The sequence below is a fragment of the Chiloscyllium punctatum genome, chromosome 8, assembly GCF_047496795.1.
Source record: "Chiloscyllium punctatum isolate Juve2018m chromosome 8, sChiPun1.3, whole genome shotgun sequence".
NCBI classification, from domain to species: Eukaryota; Metazoa; Chordata; class Chondrichthyes; order Orectolobiformes; family Hemiscylliidae; genus Chiloscyllium; species Chiloscyllium punctatum.
In genome coordinates, this window is record NC_092746.1 from 12,825,788 (window position 1) to 12,847,087 (window position 21,300).

Consider the following 21,300-nt stretch of genomic DNA (forward strand, 5'->3'; position numbering starts at 1 on the left):
CCTCCCAAACCTTTGGCTTCCCACTAATCTTCACCACATGGTATTTTTGTTTTGCTTTTGAGTCTCCCTGACTTCCCTTGTCAGCCATAGTTGCCTCATCCTTCCATATTTCTTAGGATGATTTTCTGTTGTGCTTCCCAAATTACTCCCAGAAACTCCTGCCATTGCTGCTCCAATGTCTTCCTTGCCCGATTCTGCCCAGTTCTTCCCTCACACCTTTGTAGTTATCTATTTTCTCGCTCTCTCGCTCAATCCAATCAATCATTCTTTTCCCTCACTTCATTTGGCTTGCTATATCTGATTTGGAGATTGAATTTACTGATCAAAATTATACTTCCTGCTTCCGGTTCTGCTCTGTTCATTTCACAATTCTGCAAACTGCTTGGGTAAGAAAATCACCATTGTTCACTTGGTTTACAAGGATCTCAGAGGCCCTGTAGTGGACACTGTCATTTCAATTTCCCACTTACACAGTAACTTGCAAATGAAAACATCACAAAAATTAATTGGGCACCAATCATTCACAAGCTGATATAGATTCATCTATGAATGTTTTTTCAGAAGTACTTTGCACAAGCTGAAAGCATTTTTTTTTGTTAGCTGACGATAAGAAAATTTCAAACTCAACAAAACATTCTTTAATCTGTAGCAAAACTACTTACAACCACTTTGCCTGTTATATTTCAATACTTTTCAATAACCAAAAAAAAAGACGACTTGCATTTTTTAAATTAAGCAGTTATCTCATGTCAAAACCAACTTCTTGGTCCAAAGACAGACCTTGATATTGTTACTGTTATGGCCAGATAAGGAAAGGGAATCAGTTCCCCACTTTTATACTCCCCTCTAGGTCAGTCACAACAATTTACTTTAGCACTTAGCTCAATTTAGTTTATTTAACCTGATCAAAAATCAAGGAGGGCAACTTTCAAGGCTTTCTTGAGTAAAAGAGAATGGATTTTATGTATTTAATACACGTCCCAAAAATAAGAAAACCTGACATCTAACACACATGGAGGGATTAGGTTTAGGAAGGACAGATAGAGGGGATTGTACAGGCAACTGCAGTTTAAAGGTTTGAGAATCCCTGAGTTGCATGAAACCCAAGTCCCAACTGTTTACCTGATGTCCTTTCTCTGCAAAAAGAATAAAACTTGCAGTAAACATTGATTTTTTTTCTCAGTGAGCTATTGTCTTTTCAATTTGCTTTCTCATCACATTAGTTTATGAGAATGAGACAGAGAGTGTGAGATTGAAGGGAAACAAAAGAGTTTTCAGTTGCTGTTATCAGTCCATGTTGTTATTTCTCCCCTTTGTTGATCACAGGATGTGACTTAATTATGTTTTATTCATTCATTCCAATTTTAACTTCATTGTCTTTTTTCCAAACTGAACATTCCACAGGTAATCTTTCATCTCCAATATGTAAAGCTATCATCCAAGGATGAATAAAAGCAGAGATGCAAATTTATTGTTGCATCGCTGAGTTTCAGTGCCTCTTGATTAAAATGGTAATTACAATGCATCCAGTTTTGTAAATTCCATATTGATTGACTGATCCCTTTAAGAGCACAAAACAACCATTTTAGATCAGTGCTGTCCTTTTTAAAAGCATTTAGTTTATGAAGATTTCAGGTATTAAAGTCAAATTCTGAAAGTTAAAGATCAATCGTTCATTTTCACAATAATCTTAACATACCATACATAGTACTTGCTAAAAGTAAAAAAGAATTCTCAATACTGGAAATCTGGAAGAAAAACAGTAACTGCTGAAGAAGCTCAGCAGTTCTGGCAGCATCTGTATAGAGAAATCAGAGTTGATGTTTCGAGTACAGTGACCCTTCCGGTCCAGAGCTGCTGACTCCTCCAGCTATTTCTGTTTCTTGCTTGTTCTCTGGTCAAGATGTTTTCTTGTTGTCTCCATTGTCAGATTGTAAAGTTCATACAGATAAACACCTTCAATATCTGCATATCACCCCTTTCCTCCTGATGTTTATGAACATAAGAGGTATGGTTAGTAAGTTTGCTGATGACACCAAAATTGGAGGTGTAGTGGACAGTGAAGACGGTTCCCTCAGAGTGCAATGGAATCTTGATCAGATGGGCCAATGGGCCGAGGAGTGGCAGATGGAGTTAATTTAGACAAATGTGAGGTGCTGCATTTTGGAAAGGCAAATCAGGGCAGGACTTATACACTTAAATGGTAAGGTCCTGTGGAGTGTTGCTCAACAAAGAGACCTTGGAGTGTAGGTTCATAGTTCTTTGAAAATGGAGAAGCAGGTAGATAGGATAGTGAAGAAGGCATTTGGTATGCTTTCCTTTATTGGTCAGAGCAATGAGCATAGGAGTTGGGAGGTCATGTTGCGGCTGTACAGGACATTGGTTAGGTCACTTTTTGAATATTGTGTGCAATTCTGGTCTATCTCCAACAGGAAGGATGTTGTAAAACTTGAAAGGGTGCAGAAAAGATTTACAAGGTTGTTGCCAGGATTGGAGGGTTTGAGTTATAGGAAGAGGCAGAATAGGCTGGGGCTGTTTTCCCTGGAGGCTGAGAGGTGACCTTATAGAGGTTTATAAAATCATGTGGGCGTGGATAGGGAAAATAGACAAGGTCTTTTTCCCTGGGGTTGGAGAGTCCAGACCTAGAGGGCATAGGTTTAGGGTGAGAGGGGAATGATTTAAAAGGGACCTAAGGGGCAGGTTTTTTACAAAGAGGTGGTACGTGTATGGAATGTGCTTACAGATGATGTGGTGAAGGCTAGTACAATTACAACATTTAAAAGGCATCTGGATGGGTATATGAAAAGGAAGATTTATAGGGATATGGGCCAAGTTTAGATTAGATTAGATTAGATTAGATTACTTACAATGTGGAAACAGGCCCTTCGGCCCAACAAGTCCACACCGCCCCGCCGAAGCGTAACCCACCCATACCCCTACATCTACATCTACCCCTTACCTAACACTAAGTTCTGGTAAGTGGGACTAGATTAGGTTAGGATATCTGGTCTAGTTTGATCAAAGGTCATGGATAAGATCCTGGAATCCATTGTGAAAGATAACATATCTGAATACTTGAAAGTATATAATAAAATAGGGCAAAATCAACATGGCTTCATCAAGGGAAGGTCATGCCTGACAAATCTGCTAGAATTATTTGAGTAAGTAACCAGCAGTTTAGACCAAGGAGAGCCAATGGAAGTTATCTACCTGGACTTCAGAAGGCCTTTGACAAGGTGCTGCACAGGAGGCTACTGAGTAAGATAAGGGCCCAAGGTATTAGAGGCAAGGTGCTGGCATGGATGGAAGCTTGGCTGTTGGGCAAAAAGCAGAGACTGTGGATAAAAGGGTCCTTCTCAAGATGGCAGCTGGTGACAAGTGGTGTTCTGCTAGGCTCAGTGTTGGGACCACAACTTTTCACTTTATACATGAATGACCTTGATGAAGGAACTGAGGGTATTCTGGCTATGTTTGCAGGCAGTAGAAGGACAGGTAGCATTGAGGAGGTGTGGATGCTGCAGCAGGATTTGGACAGGTTAGGCAAGTGGGCAAAGAAGTGGCAGGTAGAGTACGACATGGGAAAGTGTGGGGTCATGCACTTAGGTAGGAAGAATAGAGGCATGGATTATTTTCTAAATGTTGAGAGAATTGAGAAATCTGAAGTTCAAAGAGATTTGGGAGTTCTCCTCCAAGATTCTCTCAAGGTAAACTTGCAGGTTGACTCAGCAATTAGGAAGGCAAATGCAATAGCGGCATTTATTTTGAGAGGACTGGAGTACAAAAGTAGGGATGTACTTCTGAGACTCTATGAGATCAAACACATTTAGAGTATTCTGTGCAGTTTTGGGCCCTATATTTCAGGAAGGATGTACTGGCCCTGGAGCATGTTCAGAGGAGGTTCACGAGAAAGGTCCCCCCTTTTCATTCCTGGAACCAATTTGAAACATACAAAATACTGAATGGCCTGCACGGAGTAGATGTTGGGAAGATGTGTCCATTGGTAGGTGAGACTAGGACCTGAGGGCATAACCTGAGAATAAAGCCTTAGAATGGAGATAAGGAGAAACCTCTTCAGCCAGAGAGTGGTGAATCTCCGGAATTCATTGCCACAGAAGTCTGTGGAGGCCAGGTCATTGAATATACTTAAGACTAAGATAGATAGGTCCCTCAGCATCAAGGGGGTCAAGAGTTACAGGAAGAAAGTGGGAGAATGGAGTTGAGAAACTTATCAGCCATAATTGAATGACAGAGCAGACTTGATGGGCTGAATGGCCTAATTTCTGCTCCTATGTCTTAGGATCTTATGGAAAGGTCTGTTTCCATGCTGCACATCTCTAAGACTATGTTCTGGATTCCCCTGAAATTAGCAGACAGTGTAGCATACATCAACAGAAGCAAACAATGGTGTACTATATTCCTAGGAGAAAGGCATCTCTTTGAATATATTTGATGCAGTCCTGTAACTTCTTGTCATAGAAGTTTAGTTGAAGATCTGTAATCACCAGCTTGATGGCTTAGGAAGCAGCAAAACAGCTGACAAGGATGGAACTCTAGTTAAGTGATTCAAACATGCAAAGACCCATCTTGTGCCATACCTGCATGACCTCCCTCTTCTGTATTTATAAAGTCATAAAGTCAAGGAGATGTACAGCATGAGAACAGACCCTTCAGTCCAGCTTGGTTGTGCCGACCAGACATCTCAAATTAATCTAGTCCTATTTGCTAGCATTTGACCCTTATCTGTCTAAACCCTTCCTATTCATATACCCATCCAAATGCTTTTTAAAAGTGTTGTAATTGTACCAGTCTCCCCACTTCCTCTGGAAGCTCATTCCATTCATGCACCATGCTCTGACTGGAAAGTTTTCCCCTTATCTCTTTTATATCTTTCCCCTGTCACCTTAAACCTCTAGTTTTAGACTTCCATATCCTGGGGAAAAGACCTTGGCTATTCACCCTATCCATGCCCCTCATGATCGTATAAACTTCCATAAGGTCACCCCTCAGCCTCTGACACTTCAGGGAAAACAGCCCCAATCTATTCTGCCTCTCCCAAAGCTCAAATCCTCCAAACCTGGGAACATTCTTGTAATTCATTTCTGCACCCTTTCAAGTTTCACAACATCCTTCCTGTTGGAGGTAGACCAGAATTGCACACAATATTCCAAAAGTGATATAACTGATGTCTTATACAGCTGCAAGATGACCTCCCAACTCCTACCTCAATGCTCTGACCAATAAAGGAAAGCATACCAAACACCCTCTTCACTATCCTATCTTCCTGCGACCCCACTTTCAATGAACTATGAACCTGCACTCCAAGGTCTCTTTGTTCAGCAACACTCCGCAGGAGCTTACCATTGTATATGTCCTCCCCTGATTTGCCTTTCCAAAATTCAGCACCTCACATTTATCTAAATTAACTCCATCTTCCACTGCTCAGCCCATTGGCCCATCAAATCAAGATCTTATTGTACCCAGAGGTAACCTTCTTCACTGTCCACTACACCTCCAATTTTGGTGTCATCTGCAAACTTACTAACCATACCTCCTATGTTCACATCCAAATCATTTATGTGAATGACAAAAAACAGTGAACTCAGCACTAATCCTTGCAGCACACCACTGGTCACAGGCCTCCAGTCTGAAAAGCAACCCTCCACCACCCTCTGTCTCCTACATTCAAGCCAGTTCTGTATCCAAATTGATGGTTCTCCCTGTATTCCATATGATCTAACCTTATTAACCAGTTCACCATACAGAACCTTGTCAAACACTTTACTTCAATCTTGCCTTCATCAATCCTCTTTATTACTTCTTCGAAAAACTCTATCAAGTCAGTAAGTCATGATTTCCCACGCACAAAGCTGTATTGACTATCCCTAATCAGACCTGGCCTATCCAAATACATGCAAATCTTGTCCCTCAGGATCCTCTCTAACAACTTGCCCACCACTGAGGTCAAGCTTACCAGTGTATGGTTCCCTGACTTTTCCTTACCACTTCTTGTAAATCAGGTTAGCCGATCTCCAGTCTCACGGGACCTCACTTGTGTTTATCGATGATACATATATCTCAGCGAGGAGCCCAGCAACCCTTCCCCAGCTTCCCACAAAGTCTTAGGGTACACTTGATCAGATCCAGGGGATTTATCCAGCTGTATACAGTTTAAGAAGTCTAGCGCATCCCCTTCAGTATTAAGGACACTTTTCAAAATATCACTATTTATTTCACCAAGTTCTCCAGCTTCTACATCCTTCTCCACAATAAACACCAATACAAAATATTTATTGAGTATCTCACTCATCTCCTGCAGCTTTACCCTATTCTCTCCCTTGTCACTCTTTTGTCCTTCATGTATTTGTAGTATCCCTCTGGATTCTCCTGAACCCTATTTGCCAAAGCTAGCTCATGTCCCCTTTTTGCCATCCTGAGTTACAGTCTTACATATACTCCTACTGTGCTTATACTGCTCTAGGGCTTCACTCAATCCCTGCTATCCAATCCTGACATATCTTTCATTCTTTTTCTTGACCAGAACCTCAATTTCTCTAGTCATCCAGCATTCCCTATACCTACCAGCCTTGCCTTTTGCTCTAAAATACTGACTCTGGACTCTCAATCTCATTTTTTGAGTGCTTGTCATTTTCTAGCTGTCACGTACCTGCAAATATCTGCCCTCAATCAACTTTTGAAACTTTTTGCCTAATCCTGTCAAAATTGGCCTTCCTCCAATTTAGAATTTTAACTTACAGATCAGCTCTGTCCTTTTCTATCAGTATTTTAAAACTAATAGAATTATGATTATGGCACAAAGTGCCCTCCCTCCTCTCCACCCGCCCCCCCTCCTCCACCACTACTGACACCTCAGTCACTCCCTTCCTCTCTTGACCCCCCTTTCTTTAGCATGTATCAAGTGGAAAATTTAGCTGCCAGTCCTGTCCATCCCTGAGCCACATCTCTGTTCCCCATGATAACCCAGTCCCATGTTCCCAACCATGCCCCGAGTTCATTTGTATTACCTGCCAGTTCTCTTACTTTGAAATAAATGCAGTTTATCAGTTCTACCTTCTTCTCTACTTTGACTTGCTCTTTTTCCCAACTGAACCAGTCTCAGACTGATCCATTTTCTCACTTCCTCTATTCATTTAAATCCTCTCATGAAGTTCTAGCAAATCTCCCCACTAGTATATTAGTTTCCTTCCAATTCAGCTGCAACCCAATCTTCTTATACAGGTCACTTATATCTCAGAAGAGATTCTAATGATCCACAACTGCAAATCCTTCTCCCCTGCATCAGCTACTCAGCCTTACATTCATCTGCTCTATCCTCCTATTCCTATTCTCATTAGCATTTGGCACTGGCTTTTAACCTCCGGCCTAACTTCCTATAATCTCTCCTCTAACCATGTCCTTTTCTCTTCCTATGTCATTCCAATGTGTGCAATGATCTCCTGCTGGTCACTCTCCCCTTTGAGAATATTCAGCACCCTCTTCAAGATATCCTTGACACTGGCACCAGGGAGGTAACACACCATTCTGATGTCTCGTCAGCCATAGAAACATCTGTCCTTGCCTCTGACCGTCCCTTCTCACAATCAATCACTTAGAAACTGATGTACTCCTTGTTACAATAGAGCCAGCCTCAGTACCAGAAAGTTGGCTGTCAGTGCAACATTCCCCTGAGAGTCCATCATCCCGTACATTTTCCAAAACAGTATACTTGTTTGAGATGGAGATAGACACAGGCTATCCCTGCACTACCTGCTTTCTTCTCCTACCTTTTCTAAAGGTAACCCATCTACCCAACTGTATCTGTGGTTTTCTACCTTCCTGAAACTGCCATCCATCACACCTTCAAGAGGTGGAGAAGTCAATGTTTCAGGACATGAAGAAGGAAGGGTTACACCCAAAATGTTGACTTCTGCACCTCCTGATGCTGCTGTGCTGTGTTCTTCAAGCCTCCTGCTTGTCTACCTTTGATTCCAGCACCTGCAGTTTTTTTGTCTCAATCCATCAGACTCTGGCTGCTGTAAATTCCTCATTACCACTAACTGCCTCACCAACCTATTCATGCAATCTGATAGGATTCGCAACCAAATACATTTCCTGTTGACATAATCATCAGTAACATTGAAATTCTCTCTAAATCTCCCACATCCAACAGGAAGGACACATCACTCTACGAGGGGCCATCTTTGCACCTTAAACTACAGACCCAGAAAATAACAGTCTCACTGGTCTAAAAACACAACTCCAGGATAACTTGGCACCTATGTTTTATTTTTTTTAAAACTTTATTCAAGGGACAAATCTCAATAAAACATCTAAACATAACTATTGTAGATTTACCAAACAAATACAGTAAGATTAGTCTTTTAAAAACATCACTTACCTGTTGCTCTGCTGTGAGCAGTTCTTCTGAGGTTCCTCCAATGTCAGCTGTGAATTTCACTGTTTGTTTATTTTTCTTAAACCAAACTCCAAATGTCCAGAGATATTTGTAACCAAACAGCACAGGCAGTCAGCTGTGCAGGTTCACTGCTCCTTCTTTCACCTCCAACACGGTAGCTATACTCTCACTTCTTCCCAATTTAAAAGGACTTCTGTTTTGATTTTATTTTTTCCAAAGTTCCAAAACAATGCAACAGCTTATAAAACATTAATTACTACTGAGAATTTAAGGAAATCTGCTCCGATACTGAAAAAAATACTCAAAAAAAGGAGCAACTCTCACAGCCACAATTTTCTCCTGTTCGCCATCTTGAATTACCCAGAATCCTTTTGATGGCAGGATTTGTTTCACAGCGCATACACAACACAAGAATGATCACATTGTATAAAACAAACGTGACAGAAAAGATTGCTGCGTGCACAGTAGCATTACACTCTTGAAAGTCACTGGGAAGGCTTTTGCTCAGGTTATGCCTAAAAGACTGTATCAAATGTATCTGGGAGGTTTCTGTGCTAACAGATCTACAGTAGGCATCGTTTTTCTTTCCCATACAAGGGAAGTATAGAAAACAGATACAGCATGTTACCTTAATTCATAGATTTCGCTTAAGCACTTCACAACATCAACAGGGCAGGACTTTGCTAAGATTTGGGGAAAGGTTGCTCTTCGCCTAAGCTCCTCAGTCTCACTCATCGTGATCTCATGACCTGCTTAAGAGCACCAATTCTAAGAGTGTCAGTGTGAAAAGTAGAGCAAAACTGCTCTAATATTCAAAATATTAAATATTGTAATTAGTTTTTGTTTAATATCCAATCCTATGGACATTTTTAGACCTCTACTACAGAAAAATAGAAACATTTTTTTCTAACGTGATAAATTTGTTCTTGTAGATATACCACCTCACACCGTAACATTTCCACAGATAGGACAGAATCGTGCGGAAGCACTAGGGGTCTCAGTCACTGCATCTTTTTTTGAGAAGGTCACCACTTCTTACGCCTTCAAGCATTTAATGGGCAGAAAAAGGCCTTCCTTGATGAAGTGGCGGAGGTCCAGCCTGCGAAGGCCTGTCAGAGGTTGGCAGCCTTTTTGGACACAGCAGTGCCCCCAAGGAGGCAGCAGCCACTGCGAGGGACTAAAGGTACCTGAGGCCTCAGATCACAAAGGGATTGAGGTAAAGGTGAATCATGGTGCAGGCAGGGAGAATCATAGAATCTCTATAGTGTGGAAGCAGGCCATTTGGCCCATCATATCCACACCAACCCTCCAAACAGCATACCACCTTATCCCTGCAATGCTGCATTTCACATTTCTAATCCACCTCAACCACACATCCCTGGACACTATGGGCACTTTAGCATGACCAATCCATCTAGCCTGGAGAAAGTGAGGACTGCAGATGCTGGAGATCAGAGCTGAAAATGTGTTGCTGGAAAAGCGCAGCAGGTCAGGCAGCATCCAAGGAACAGGAGAATCAACATTTCGGGCATCAGCCCTTCAGGAATTTCCTGAAGAAGGGCTGATGCCCAAAACGTCAATTCTCCTGTTCCTTGGATGCTGCCTGACCTGCTGCGCTTTTCCAGCAACACATTTTCAGCTCGAATCCATTTAGCCTGCCCATCTTTGGAGAGTGGGAGGAAGCCAGAACACCCCAAGGAAACCTGCGCAGACAGGGGGAGAATGTGCAAACTCCACACAGGCAGTCACCCGATTGTGGAATTGAACCAGAACCTTGGTGCTGTGAGGCAGCAGTGCTGACCACTGAGCCACCGTGTAGGTTGGTCAGCAAAGGTAGGGGTGACTTGCAACAGGGCTTCCCATTCCATATGCTGGGTCTCTTAATCAGGTACCAAATAGCTTTGAATACGGGGCCTCCACAAGAAACCTATCAGCAAACATGGCGGGTTTGTTTATCATGCACCCAGCACAGTGAACTTCCTGTATGCGATGGGTCAGCATCATTAATTAGGTAAAAACAAGGACTGCAGATGCTGGAAACCAGAGTCTAGATTAGGGTGGTGCTGGAAAAGCACAGCAGGTCAGGCAGCATCCGAGGAGCAGGAAAATCGACGTTTCGGGCAAAAGCCATTCATCAGGAATAGAGGTAGGGTGCCTGGAGGGTGCAGAGATACATGAGAGGGGGGTGGGGGTGGGGAGAAAGTGGCATAGAGTATAATAGGTGAATGGGGGTGGGAATAGAGATGATAGGTCAGAGAGGAGGGGGGAGGGAAGGTAGCAAAGAGTACAATGGGTAAATGGGGGTGGGGATAAAGATGATAGGTCAGAGAGGAGGGTGGAGTGGATAGGTGGAAAGGAAGATACCTGCGCCCACACCTCCTTCCTCACCTTCATCCAAGGCCCCAAAGGAGCCTTCCACATCCATCAAAGTTTTACCTGCACATCCACCAATATCATTTTTTGTATCCGTTGCGGTCTCCTCTACATTGGGGAGACTGGACACCTCCCAGCAGAGCGTTTTGGGGAACATCTCCGGGACACCCGCACCAATGAACCCCACCGCCCTGTGGCCCAACATTTCAACTCCCCCTCCCACTCTGCCAAGGACATGCAGGTCCTGGGCCTCCTCCACCGCCACTCCCTCACCACCCAACGCCTGGAGGAAGAACGCCTCATCTTCTGCCTCAGAACACTTCAATCCAATGGCATCAATGTGGATTTCACTAGTTTCCTCATTTCCCCTTCCCCCACCTCACCCAAGCTCCAACCTTCCAGCTCAGCACTGCCCTCATGACCTGTCCTACCTGCCTATCTTCCTTTCCACCTATCCACTCCAACCTCCTCTCTGTGACATATCACCTCCATCCCCACCCCCATTCACCTGTTGTACTCTCTGCTACTTTCTCCCATCCTCCTCTCATTTATCTCTTCACTCTGCAGGCACCTTGCCTCTATTTCTGATGAAGGGCTTTTGCCCAAAACATCGATTTTCCTGCTCCTCGGATGCTGCCTGACCTGATATGCTTTTCCAGCACCATTCTAACCTAGACCCCAGCATCATTATATGTCCACTAAAGGATCTCAGCAAGAAATGGGCAAGGAATCATTCTCAGAACATTTTCAACATGAACTTAGTTGTAGTGGAGGGAGTGGAGTCCCGAACCACCTCCCTCTTGCCTGACTAAGAGCCACATTCTGTTCATCCTACAACAAATTTCACCCAAATGGGCCCAGATTTTGCGTTCAGTGCTCACCAATCATTGCACTGATAGATAAGGCTGAAAATTCAATTTCTAAAAAGAAATGTGAGGACAAGCATTTCAGAGAGCAATTACTGTTCCAATCCAACTCCTAAGAAAACTCACGGCATTGCCGGCAGATCAGCTTATTCAGAGGTGACTGCAGAGGTAGGTGAGTTTGCCAATTACAGGTCTTTACACTGACATCTTGGGTTGTCAGTAGCTTCCTAAAGTATACTGGTCAAGGTTTACTCCTCAGGGAATCCTATGGTGAGAAGTTAAGTTTTCTTTATATGCTTTTTATAGGGTGGGGTCATGTGGATGGTGGGTGTGGTGTCAGGGATTAGAGGCAAGGACAGATAGGTAGCTTTTAGAGGCCATCCCCCTTGCTTTGAATGGTATTACCTTCGCCCTTATCCATGCCTTGGATTGTCCACAAGTTAAAGCAATTGGAGGTTCCCTTCTCCAACTTGATCGGCAGGCTGCCCTGGCTTTCTGATCAGAAAAGGAATCCCTTCCTTGTTCACTAGGGAGGTCTATGATCAGAGAGGTGGATAATTGAGACCCTGGGGTAGACATTAATTGACTATTTGAGGGCCTTAATTGGTGGCAGTTAAGAAAGTCACCCATGGACTTTCTCACCCAGTACTTAATTGGTGAGATGGTGAGTAGAGGTGTGTTTCTCTCTGGGGTCAACTCATCCAAGTATTTTCCCCACTTGTTATCTCTCCTGTATCCTCCAGAAAGGGAACATTGTGATATGTGTAAGGGTAGAATATTTACATTAATGTAAAACCATGGACAGAAATCAAATTAAAGGATGAAAAATTGAGTGAATTGAGACAGTTTAAAAAGACAACAAGAAAAGGATTAAATCTTCAACAGTAATTAAAATCTAAATGATTGAGAATCTACTCTTGGAAAAGTAAATTTTCAATGTCAGGAAAGTTGCTTTGCAGTGATTTGGATTGAATACAGTATTAAAAATTCACACAGTTTTGAATGACAAGCGATGGAGGCTCAGTGGTTAGCACTGCTGCCTCACAGCACCATGGATCTGGGTTCGATTCCCACCTTGGGCAACTGTCTGTGTGGAGTTTGCATGTTCTCCCTGCATCTGTGTTAGTTTTCTCCCACAATTCAAAGAGGTGCTGGTCAGATGATATGGCCATGCTAAATTGCCCATAGGTTAGGTGCATTAATCAGAGGTAGATATAGAGTAGGGGAATCGGTCTGGGTGAGTTACTCTTTGGAGAGTCAGTGTGGACTTGTTGCGCCAAATGGCCTGTTTCCATGTTGTAGGGAATCTAAAATAATAATTTCTAACAAGTTTGGTGGATATCTTGTCACAACTATCCCAACTTCTTAATATTGTTTGTTCACCTCTCACTGAGATACGAGCTACTAGCCTAAACTTACTGGACAGATGACATTGAGTGGCAGATTACCCTTGTGTGTGAAGAATCCCTAACCCAATACTACCCTGCATTTCTTCTGTGCTTTTCCAAATGTGACTGTCAAAGAATTGTGTAGTACTGCATCCTTTGGAAAACTCCACCAGAGCATAGTAGATTCAGGACATGATCCCGTTTTTAAAGCACTAGCAGTTATTTCAGATTTTGAATGTTAGCAAATGGGCGAGTGAGTATCTGAATGGATGAATGGATGAATTAGTGACTGAATGAATAGACTGGGTGAGTAAGTTGGAAATCGGATATTTGGGTGAGTGGACACATGGGTAGATAGGTAACGTTGGGTGAATACATGAGGTTGATAGACCAAAATGTGGAGTAGTTGTAGAGGTGAATGAATGGATAGTTAGTAGAATGGGTAGGTGTGTTTATGGGCAAAGGGGTGGTCAGTTTAAATCGCGAAGAGTCAGGTAGCCCCTGGGTACCTGGTTCAAGTCAGAAGGGCACTCAGATGTTGTTTCAGGAATAACCAAGTTTCATTGGAGGGTGAGTATCAGATGACAGTGTTAGAGGTGTTTTCATGCTGGGTCTGGGGGTAGGCAGGTCAGGAAGAAGGGGTAGTTGGGGCAGGAGAATAGTTGAATCAGAGGGACAGTCAAGTTCACTTTGGGGAGTAAGTGAGGACTGCAGATGCTGGAGATCAGAGCTGAAAATGTGTTGCTGGAAAAGCGCAGCAGGTCAGGTAGCAACCAAGGAACAGGAGAATCGACGTTTCGGGCATAAGCCCTTCTTCAGGTTCCTTGGGGGAGTACTCACTTTGGGGAGTAGTCAGGTCTGGTCTGGGGAGTAATCCATTGGTTAGAGGTTAGTCAGGTCATATTGGAGGAGCACTGTGGAGGAATAGTAGGGTTGGAAGATATAGTTGGGTAGTTGGGGGAGGGTGGGTATTCGGGATTGGGTGAATCATCAGGTTGGGATGAGTTGTCAGAGGTAGTCACATTGGTGAATGGATTCGGCTGGTCTTTGGATGTTGGGGGAAATTCGGATTTAGGGTAGTATTTGGGATATTAGTCAGATGATCAGCGGAATTGAGGCCAGCTTTAGGGGTAGACAGATAGTTAGGGTGTAGTGATTTATGGTCAGGAGGGTGGTCAGGAAGTGGTGATAGATCTGTCTGTTTGTGGAGATATGTTAGACTAGGTTTTAATCCGTCTCGCATTTCTTGTTATTTAGCACAGTGGAGCTCTCCCAAGCCTTCAATTTTTGCTTAGAATTGGAGATATTTGCGGAGGGTTTCAGGGAGCAGAATTCTGGTGTAAGCGTTCTGCAATTCCCATGGAGGTCTATAGCTCACGATTTCAATCAGTTCCTGACATATACCTTCAGTCACAAAACAGAAATTGCTGCAGAAACATAGCAGGTCTGGCAGCATCTGTGGAGAGAAAGCAATCAATATTTTGGATCCTGTGACTGTTCTTCAGAAATCCTAGGGTAAAGAAAGGTCACTGGGCCCAAAATGTTAATTCTGCTTTCTCTCCACAGATGTTGCCAGACCTTCTGAGACTGTCCTAAAATTCACTGTTTCTGTTTCAGTTTTCCAGCAATTACAGTCCTTTTGTTTTGTTCTATATCTTTCGTTGCTTGCTTGGTCTCCTATGATCCAGAGGCTGGAGTATTTGGCCAGTGATCAAGTAAAGCTTGTGGAGTAGCAGTACAACTTGAGCAGCAGCCTCCTGAGTTGATGTTTAACTATATATGTGAAGACATCAGAGGTGGCTTCCCCATATACTACTTAATAACAGTAAGTGCTGTTAGCTACACCATCATTCTTACTGCAAAATCTAGGCCATTAAGTTTGACTACTGACTTTAAACAAGTATTCATCCATTCAACATATGATAAAAATGAGACAAAAGCACTTCAAAAATGAAACAGTAGAATTTGCTGTTCCCATAGCAACACATTAACTGTTCTGTACAGTCAGTTTAATTTGTATTTTAATTAGTACTGTTCTAACCAATTATTTTTGTAATGGAATATTCCATTATTGAAATAATCAATCAAATATTCAAACCTGGAACCAGTTCAATGTAGTGCCAACACATCGAGATGCAAGACAATGAATATGCAGTTAATCAGAAAAAGATATGAGAAAATCCCAGATCATTTGAGTTATATTTCTTTGCCAATTCATCTCACTACAGTAAGTGACTTTTAATAAGAATTGTACATCAATACCCTGTTTAAGTTTTCAGCATGTAAAATCAGCATTCCTAACAGGTTTAGTCACAATTATTATGTGCAACTAAGCCTACAAACTAGATGTGATCTTAGTTTTTTTTGGATACCAAGAACCAATGAAGTAGAAATGATGGACATTTTGCATATCCCTGTTCTACATACAAGAATTGAACAGTGAAGAAAATCATGCACTGTTATAAATTGTTTGTACTTACGTGCCTACTAAATTCACAGCTTCTCTTCCACAACATGCAGTTGCCATGTCTTAATGAACACTAATTAGGAATATTACCCAAAGGTACATGAAGCTGGATTTTCATCTTAGAAGGAGTAGCTGGAATTTGGAGAGAAACATGTCCCAAACAGCACAATATTCACTCCAAGATGGGATAGGAAGGGATGATACTGGATAGAATCAGGTCCATTGCCATTGGATGTGATTCAGATATTGCCATTGGGCTGCGAGTGCTAAAGTGGACTAGTTAAATATTCAGTTCTGTGTGACTTTGTCCTTCAGCACATCCCATGGTCTCATACCAACTTAGGTGAGCCTGAGCAGTGAGGTTGAGATTAAGAAATAAGGTCTAAGTATCAAATTCAGCATTTATTTTATAAAAGAAATACTGTGATTTATAAAGGCCCATTCAGCACATTTAAATCTCTCAAGTATTTAATCTCATTTAAAGCAAACATTTTTATTCATAGCTGCGTAGGAAAGACAGCAAACCTTAAATTACCTCTTGGGTATTATCAACACCTGGTGAACGTACAGGACCTTACTAAGAAAATGAAAGGTTTAAGAAGCAGTCATGTGGTAATAATACTATAGTAATAACCCTTAGAGTTATGCCAACAAACAACTCTGACAGAAAAATCAGTCAGAAGTCCTGTCTGTAGGATAGAAAATCTTCACCCTCACAGACAAAAGCAGACATTTATTTTCAACGTCCAAAGTGCAAAGAATTGAAATGACTTGACAGTTTGATCATTCTAGATGTATTATCCGCCTTTCAGAGGAGTTGAGACTCTGCAATAATGTTGTGGAACACATACTGTCGTTTGTGGCCATATTTGGAGTAAAAATTGGATTGACCAGTCCTTTGCATTGGGTTGAAATAGCCCAGCTACTTCATAATTCGTGCCTGTACACTTCATATCTTGGTCCCTCTCCCCAACTACAAAAAGGGATCTGCTCGAAATGGTGGTGAGATAGTTGGCTCTGGGTCATGTATGCTATTTTTAAAGATGATCAGAGTCTTCCCAAATATGTGAAGATCCAGTCCATTAGGGCAGCACAGTGGCACAGTGATTAGCACTGCTGTCTCAAGGTTTCAGGGACTTGGCATTCATACAAGCCTTGGGTGACTGTCTATCTGGGGTTTTCTTGTTCTTTCGGTGTCAGCGTGAGCTTCTGCTGGGTGCTCTGGATTCTTCCTACAGTCCAAATGTGTAACGGATTGGTCATGCTAAAATTGTCTGTATTGTCCTGAGATACGTACATTAGGTGGATTAGCCATGGGAAATTTGGGGATACTGTAGGGGTGTGGGTGTGGATGGGAATGGTCTTTGCAGGGTCGATGGGCTGAACAACCTCTTTTCGCACTATAGGGATTCTATGAGGTCAGATGTAAATAAGATTATATTGCACTGTGGAGATATACATTTCAGCTTATTTAAAAGGAGTGATTCAATTCAAGTACAAAAGGATATCAAGTGTTAAGAAAAAAATTACAAATTATTTTTCCGCAGTTATAGGAAGGGAGAAAAGCTGCAGATACAGTCAGGGAGATGGGTGGACTGCAGGAAAGGTAGGAGAGGTAGGCAGGTAATGCAGGAGTCTTCTGTAGCTATCCCTAATTCAAACAAGTATGCTGTTTTGGAAAACATAGGGGTGAGGAACTCTCAGGGGAATGTAGTACAACAGCCAAGTTTCTGGTATCAAGCCAGGCTCTCATGTAATGAGGAGTACGTTGGGTTTCAAGCAATCGATTGTCAGAGGCACAGACAGACATTTCTGCAGCAAGCAGCGAAAAATCAGAATGGTGTGTTGCCTCCCTGGTGCCAGGATCAAGGGTATCTCAGAGAGGGTGCAGAATATTCTCAAGGAGGTGATTGTCCATATTGGAACCAATGACACAGGAAGGGAAAAGAATAAGATTCTAAAGGGAGATGATAGAAAGCTAGGCAGGAATTTAAAGAGGAGGTCCTCGAGGGTAGTAGTATCTGGATTATGCCCAGTGCTATGAGCTAGTGAGGATAGAAATAGGAGGATAAAGCAGATGAATGCATGGCTGATGAGCTGGTGCAGGAGAGAAGCGTTCACACTTTTAGATCATTGGAATCTCTTCTGGGGTAGAAGTAACCTGTATAAAAAAGACAGATTGCACCTGAGTTGGAAGGGGACTAATACACTGGCAGGGAGATTTGTTAGAACTGCTCAGGAGGATTTAAACTAGTAAGGTGGGGAGGTGGGAAATAATGAGGAAAGAGATCAGTCTGAGACTAGTACAGCTGGGGAAAAGGAGCAAGTCAAAAGGTCAGGGCAGGCAGGAACAAAGGAGAGAATGAGGTAGGACTGAGAAATTAAATGGCATTTATTTCAATGCAAGAGGCCTAACAGGGAAGGCAGATGAACTCAGGGCATGGTTAGGAACATGGGACTGGGATATCATAGCAAGTACAGAAACGTGGCTCAGGGATGGACAGGACTGGCAGCTTAATGTTCCAGGATACAAATGCTAAAGGAAAGGGGGTGGGGTGCAAGAGAGGAGAGGGAGTGGCATTTTTGACAAGGGATAGCATTACTGCTGTACTAAGGGAGGATATTCATGAGAATACATCCAGAGAAGCCATTTGGGTAGAATTGAGAAATAAGAAAGGGATGATCACCTTATTATGATTGTATTATAGACACCCCAATTGTCAGCAGGAAATTGAGAAACAAATTTGTAAGGAAATTTCAGTTATCTGTAAGCATAATAGGGTGGTTATGGTAGGGGATTTTAACTTTCCAAACACAGACTGGCACTGCTATTGTGTTAAGGGTTTAGTTGGAGAGGAATTTGTTAAGTGTGTACAAGAAAGTTTTCTGATTCAATATGTAGATGTACCTACCAGAGGAAGTGCAAAGCTTGACCTATTCTTGGGAAGTAAGAGAGGACAAGTGACTAAGGTGGGGAAGTAATTTGGGGCCAGTGGCCATAATTGTGTTAGTTTTAAAATAGCAATGGAAAAGAATAGACTAGATCTAAAAGTTGAAGTTCTAAATTGGAGGAAGTCTAATTTTGACGGTATTAGGCAAGAACTTTCAACAACTGATTGAGGGCAGATGTTAACAGGTAAAGGTATGGCTGGAAAATGGGAAGCCTTCAAAAATGAGATAATGAAAGTCCAGAGAAAGTATATTCCTGTTAGGGTGAAAGGAAAGACTGGTAGGTGTAGGAAATGGTGGATGACTAGAGAAATTGAGGTTTTGGTTAAGAAAAAGATGGAAGCATATGTCATGTAGAGACAGGATAGATTGAGTGAATCCTTAGAAAGGTATAAAGCAGTAGGAATATATTTAAGAGGGAAATCATGGGGGCAAAAATGTGGCATGAGATAGCTTTGGCAAAGAGAGTTAAGGAGAATCCAATGGGACTTTATAAATTCATTAAGGGCAAAAGGATAACTAGGGAGAGGATAGGGTCCCTCAAAGATCAGCAAGGCGGTCTTTGTGTGGAGCCGCAGGAGATGGGGGAAATACTAAACAAATATTTTGCATCACTATTTACTGTGGAAAAGGACGTGGAAGATATAGAATGTAGGGAAATAGATTGTGACATCTTGAAAAATGTCCATATTACAAAGGAGGAGATGCTGGATGTCTTGAAATGCATAAAAGTGTATAAATCCCCAGAACCTGATCAGGTGTACCCTAGAACTCTGGGGAAGTTGGGGAAGTGATTGCTGGGCACCTTGCTGAGATATTTGTATCGTCGGTAGTCACAGGTGAGGTGCCAGAAGATTGGAGGTTGGCTAATGTCGTGCCACTGTTTACGAAAAGTGTTAAGTAGAAGTCAGGAACTATAAACCAGTGAGCCTGATGTCGGTGGTGGGTAAGTTGTTGGGGGGAATTCTGAGGGATAGGATTTACATGTATTTGGAAAGGCAAGGACTGATTATGGATAGTCAACATGGCTTTGTGCATGGGAAATCATGTCTCACGAACTTGATTGAGTTGTTTGAAGAACTAGCAAAGAGGATTGATGAGAGCAGAGCAATAGAGGTGATCTATATGGACTTTAGCACAGCATTCGCCATGGTTCCTCATGGGAGACATTTTAGCATGGTTAGATCTCATGGAATAATGGGAGAACTAGCCACTTGGATACAGGACTGGCTTGAAGGTAGAAGATAGAGGTGGTGGTGGAGCATTGATTTTCAGACTGGAGGCCTGTGACCAGTGGTGTGCCACAAGGATCAGGTATTAGGTCCACTGCTTTGCATCATTTATATAAATGATTTGGATATGAACATAGGAGGCATAGTTAGGCAGTTTGCAGATGACATCAAAATTGGAACTGCTGTGGACAGTGAAGAAGGTTACCTCTGATTACAATGAGATCTTGATCAGATGGGCCAATGGGTTGAGGAGTGGCAGATGGAGTTTAATTTAGATAAATGTGAGGTGCTGCACTTTAGAAAAGCAAATCAGAGCAAGACTTATACACTTAATGGTAAGGTCCTAGGGAGTGTTGCTGAATAAAGAGACGTTAGAGTGCAAGTTCATAGTTGCTTGAAAGTAGAGTTGCAGGTAGATAGGATAGTGACAAAGGCATTTGGTATGCTTTCCTTTATTGGTCAGACCATTGAGTATAGGTGTTGAGAGGTCATGTTGCAGACGTACAGGACATTGGTTAGGCCACTTTTGGAATATTGCGTGCAATTCTGGTCTCCTTCCTATTGGAAGGATGTTATGAAACTTGAGCATGTACAGAAAAGATTTACAAGGATGTTACCAGTGTTGGAGGATTTGAGCTATAGGGAGAGGCTGAATAGTCTGGGGCTGTATTCCCTGGAGTGTTGTAAACTGAGGGCGACCTTATAGAGGTTTATAAAATCATGAGAGGCATACACTGGATAAATAGACAAGTCTTTTCCCTGGGGTGGGGGAGTCCAGAACTGGAGGGCACAGGTTTAGGGTGAGAGGGGAAAGATATAAAAGGGACCTAAGGGGCAACGTTTTCACACAGAGGGTTGTGCGTGTATGGAATAAGTTGTCAGAAGAAGTGATGGAGGCTGGTACAATTACAATATTTAAAAGACATCTGGATGGGTATATAAATAGAAAGGGTTTAGACGGATATGGGTCGAGTGGTGGCAGGTGGGAATAGATTAGGTTAGGATAGCTAGTCAGCATGGACGAGTTAGACCAAAGAGTCTGTTTCCATGCTATACATTTCTATGACTCTATGACCTAAGGGGCAGCGTTTTCAAGCAGGGTGGTGCATGTATGGAATGAGCCGACAGAGGAAATGGTGGAGGCTGGTACAATTACAATATTTAAAAGGCATCTGGATGAGCACATGAATAGGAAGGGTTTCGATGGATTTGGGCTAACTGCTTGTAAATGGGACTAGAATAGATCAGGATATCTGGTTGACATGGACAAGGTAGACTGAGGGGCCTGTTTTAGTGCTGTACATTCCCTTGACTGTATGACTCAATAAATAAAGAAGAGGGAGGTTATTCAGGTATGGCAAGGATGGAGCTTTGCATTTTTGAGCCATCTCATTAGAGTTCCATCCGTGTCATATGCTTTTCTGCTTCCTGAGCAGTCAAGCAGAAGATAACTGAGTATTTCAAGTAATTAAATGTCAGAAGGATCTTCAACTAAACTTCGATGACAAGATGTTACAAGACAGCATCATATCCAGTCAAAGAGATGTCTTTCTCCTGGGCCTACAGTACACCATTGTTTGCTTCCGTTGGTGAGTGCTACACCATCTACTAA